The 4,563-nt window shown below is 45.1% G+C and overlaps 1 non-coding gene across 1 annotated transcript; it reads left to right on the top strand.

Annotated features, from left to right (window-relative positions):
• Positions 1 to 652: 652 nt before the first annotated feature.
• On the top strand, positions 653 to 771 carry LOC112485896. The gene has a single exon (XR_003048588.1). It is a non-coding gene; the product is annotated as a 5S ribosomal RNA (ribosomal RNA).
• Positions 772 to 4,563: the final 3,792 nt, after the last annotated feature.

Raw genomic sequence — 4,563 nt, 5'->3', positions numbered from 1 at the left:
TTAGTAGGAGTAATAATAATACCATATATCTTTAAAAATGCTCAGGAGTAAATGAGTAAAAAAACAAAAACAAAAACAAAAAAGCTAGTCTTAAGGAATTTAGACCAGTGCCTGGCACATGGTAAGTACCATGTATGTATAGACTATAATTTTACTGATCTGAAGCAATCTTTGAAATATATTAAGTACAAAAAACTAAATGCAATTCCAGTTGTATAAAACCAGGGTAGGATAGTTTTACATATTTATGCTTTCATATGCATAACGCATCTCTAAAAGGAGGTACTAGAAACTAGAGATTGCATCTGAGGAGTGATTAGCAGTGGGAAACAGTTCTCACTGAATAAACTTTATACTTTTAAACGTTTTTTTTTTTTTTTACAAAATATATATATTATCTATCCCAAAATTTTAAAATAAACACATATTTGTAAAAATTTCCCTTGGCATGATGGGACTGTTCTGTGTCCTGATTATGGTGGTGGTTATACAAAGCTATACATGTTAAAATTCATAGAACTGTACATCAAAAGAAAAAAGTAAATTTGACTGTATGATGATTTAACAAATAAAAATTTAAAAAAGAAAGTCCCTTTGTGAGACAGAATGCCAGCAAGGAGGTGATTGCATAGGAGGGAAAAAGAAATCCTTAGTCTACGGCCATGCCACTCTGAACACACTCGATCCCATCTGATCTCGGAAGCTAAGCAGAGTTGGGCCTGGTTAGTACTTGGATGGGAGACTACCTAGGAAGACTAAGTGCTGTAGGTGTAAAAAAAAAGAAAAAAAGAAATTTTTATAGCTCAAGGAAGGAACAAGAGTTGTTGCTTACTCCTGCACCTGAGTTAGCTGCTGAGTCAGCTGTGGGGTGATCAACCTTCCTGGTTTGCCAAGGAATGTCCCCATTATAGCACTGAAAGACCCTCATCCCAGGAAACCCCTCAATCCTGAGCAAACTGAAAGAGTTGGCCACCCTAGTTGACTGGGGCTGTCAGATCCACTGACCTGGGTTAGTATGGCTGGGGCCTCTCTCTGTGCTGTCTTTCATCCTCCAGCAGGCTAGCCCAGGTTATTCTCATGGTAGCAGTGACAGGCGGCCAGAGAGCAAGAAGAAGCATGGAAGATATTTTAAGGCCAGGGCTCAGAACTGGCCCATCATCGCTTCTGCCACATTCTATTGATCAAAGCAAGTCATAAGGCCAGGCCAGATTAATGGGGTAGGAAAATAGCCTCCCCCTTTCGATGGGAGGAATTGTAAAGTCATATTACAAGGGGCATGGATATGAGGGTAAGGGTGGTGAACTGGGGCCAATTTTGTAATCAATTTGTCATAGACAGGAAGTCCTGACTCAGGTGCAGCAATAAGCCCAGCTGACCTGTTAATGCTTATTGTTTTAAACCAAGTACTGAATTTGGGAGGTGGTTTGTTACACAGCAAAATCAAACTGATATACCTTCCCAATTTCATGGGGTATATTTGGAGAGTGGTAGGAAGTTCAGTATGGTGGGGCTGTCCGAAAGTGGGAAGAGAGAGAATTGTTGGGTCTAAGAGTTTTCTCATCTCCTAGAGTGGCAAGATGAAGGAAATGGGAGAAGGATCATTATTCCTTTAAACAGGTGAGAAAGACCGGGCCCAGAGAGGGCAGACATGCGCCCAAGGTCACACAGCCACTCAGCACAGACAGGGATTAGAAACAGGGCAGCCAAGGCCATGGGAGGAAGAAGAGCTTGAAGGTACTTTTGCAATCTCTCTACTTAAGATGGAGAGGACATCAAGTATCCATAAGAGAATGGGGAGACATGGCCTGATGGAGATGGGGGTGTTGGAATCATGGGAACCCCTTGGCACCTACATTCCTGCAGGTCTGCACTGTATTCTTTCGATGTGAATGATTGTTTTTGTCCTTCAAAAATTCCCTGGAGCTCCCTCTATATCATTAGTAGCAAATAGATTTGCAGGTGTTTAATTAGGCTGGAAAACTATAGACAGCCAGAAGCCTTGACCAGGATTCCCTGCCTCCTAAGGAAGCCCTCCGCCCCGCTACCCATCGCCCCTGCTCCCCATCCCCCGCTAGGATATCAGCCTGGTTCTGGGGAAATGGCCTTCCTGTACTGGCCTACTAGGCCCCTTTAAATCCACTGACCTGTCACTGATTTGTTGTGTGGCTTTGGACTAGCTGCTCCCCTCTCTGGGCCTCTGCTCCTGGTCTGTACAGTGAAGGGGTGAAGAGGTAAGAAGCAGTGTGGTGGGATTTGAGACAGCCAGGAAGCTGAGTGTGAAGCAGGACCAACCAGGAGCTTTGCCAAGGACGTTACAGCCCCCAAAGTGGCTGCAGAGGATCCAGCTGGGCCTGTGGAGCAGGGGGGAGATGGGAGGGGCTCCGTCCTCTTGGAAAGGGCAGGTGATAGTCTGGTTTGACCAGCAAGCCTACTTACTGTGCGTCCAGCTTCTCTGCACTCCTGGAAGGAGTGTTTGCTCCCCCAGTGACAGATGGGGGAAGTGACTGTCCTGTACAACTACGCTGTAGGTATGAAGCACAGACAGTTTGACTCTGTCTTCCAGGCTCTTATCACACATCTGCTGAATGTTTGCAGCAGCCCTCCCACTCCAAACTGCCCAGGCCTGCACTGGATATTCTCCTTCTGCCCCTGCAGGCACATGCTCTGCCTTTTTTTCTTCTCCACTGACTGTGTCATGTGAGTTCCCTTGCCCTCTGGCTTCTGGTTGTTTCAGCCAGTGGGAAGCAGCAGCAGGGGCTTAGACAATGGAAGGAAAGAGGCTGAAGGTTTGTTCAGTGGCTCTCCTACTGTGGGGCAGGTTGCATTCCTCCACGGAAGGCCATAGCTCCTGTCAGGTGGCTCAATCCCAGAACTTCTGCCCTCAGAGGACTCCAGCAAGAGCTGCCTGCCTAGCCCTTCAGGCACTAACTGTTCCCCACTGTTGCTAGTTTCGGGGAGTTTCGCCATCCCTTAACCTGTCATTAGACTCATTTCCATCACAACTCTGAGAGAGATCCTGGCAGAGACAGCCCCCACAGCCTTTTCCCACCCCAAAGAGCTCTGTGCTCTATCATCATAGTTCCTTCTCTCCCCTCTCCCTGCCCCCCAAACCCCTCTCCTGTGAAGACAATTGATCAGGGTTGGGAGGAAAGCAGGCTGATCAAACTGGTTTCCAGCAAAGCAGTGTTTCCTATCCATTAGTCTCTGCAAATCCCCAGAGCCAGTATTTAATATTTTCCTTTAATCGATTCTCTTTTCTATAAAAACTTTTTTTAAAACCTCAAATCTGGGTTTTTAAAATAAAAAATTTTTAGAACAGTTTTAGATTTACAGAAATATTGTGACAGTAGTTCAAAAATCTACTCACCTCTTAAAATTTATTTTAAAAGGAAAATTTTCGTTATTCCTGCAAATGGAAACGAAACCCAGCGTGACCTGCCTCAAATAGACTTTAATCTTACAAATGAACAGTGAAAACAAAACAATGTTATTAAATTTTAACAATTGAAATAAAAAATTAACAGCCTAATAGAAGTACTAATAAATCTGATCTATAAAAATGCATTCTGTGCAGAACTGGCTAGAGTGTGTGTGGGGGGTGGGTGTTCATAGGCAAAAGAGGAGGCAGGATGTGAAGCCTTTCAAAAGAGGGCCATCACCAGGCGTCGGGTGGCCTTCCACCACGACCCACATTAATGTGCCTGCCTAGGGTTCTCCAACGAGTGGGCCAACCACAGCATAGCCAGTGTCTATGGAGCTCCCGCTTCAGATGGGCCAGTGCTCTGGTGACAGTTCATTAACTCATCAGAGCCTCAGGACAACCTGACGTTGTAGGTATTGTTACCATCTCACTTTTTAGATGGAGAAACTGAGGCAGGTTGAGAACTGGTTCAAAGCCAGAGACTGGAGCCTTGCCCAGTCAGTCCGGCTCCCAAGCCTGCACTTGTAACCACTGTATTCCGCTACTGTCTTGAGAAAGGAACTCAAGGGGGAATGTCTCAGTTTTATTTCCCTCCACCAACTTTGTACCTGAAATTCCTTGATTACACAGAAAAGGTGCAAAACTAGAGAATGAACACCCTTTCTCCTTCTCCAAGATTCAACAATTAATATTCTCTCTCTATGTGTGTGTATTCCTCTATATTGCATTGAAATAAACAAAGCTTTTCTCCATGTGTCCTTGGCAATAATATCAAGTTTGATACACTTGTTTTTTTTCTAAATACGTTTTAAAATAAATGCATTACTGAAAAAAGGAGGTGCTTGTCCATGTACCTCCTAAAATCATACTGTGCATCCCCACTGGTATGACCACCTCATACTGGGGAAATCAGACTCTAAAGTATGGGGACCTCCTCGGATCTCCTTGGTTATTTTCCATGAGGATGCTACCTAGATCCACCAGCTCCCTCTGATTGCAGGGCTGGGGACTGGGCGAGAAAGATACTATGGAGTCTGGACAGGGGAAGGCAGGGGCGTCCTAGGGGTCAACCACCTAGACCGAGATAGAGGCCATGGTAAGGGATGTGGTGCAGTGCAGACATGGCTTTGCATTGGCTGTTC

Source organism: Pteropus alecto, unplaced genomic scaffold (genome assembly GCF_000325575.1).
Source record: "Pteropus alecto unplaced genomic scaffold, ASM32557v1 scaffold25, whole genome shotgun sequence".
NCBI classification, from domain to species: domain Eukaryota; kingdom Metazoa; phylum Chordata; class Mammalia; order Chiroptera; family Pteropodidae; genus Pteropus; species Pteropus alecto.
Note: the sequence above shows the minus strand (reverse complement) of the source record. Positions and strands in the feature narration are given on the sequence as shown.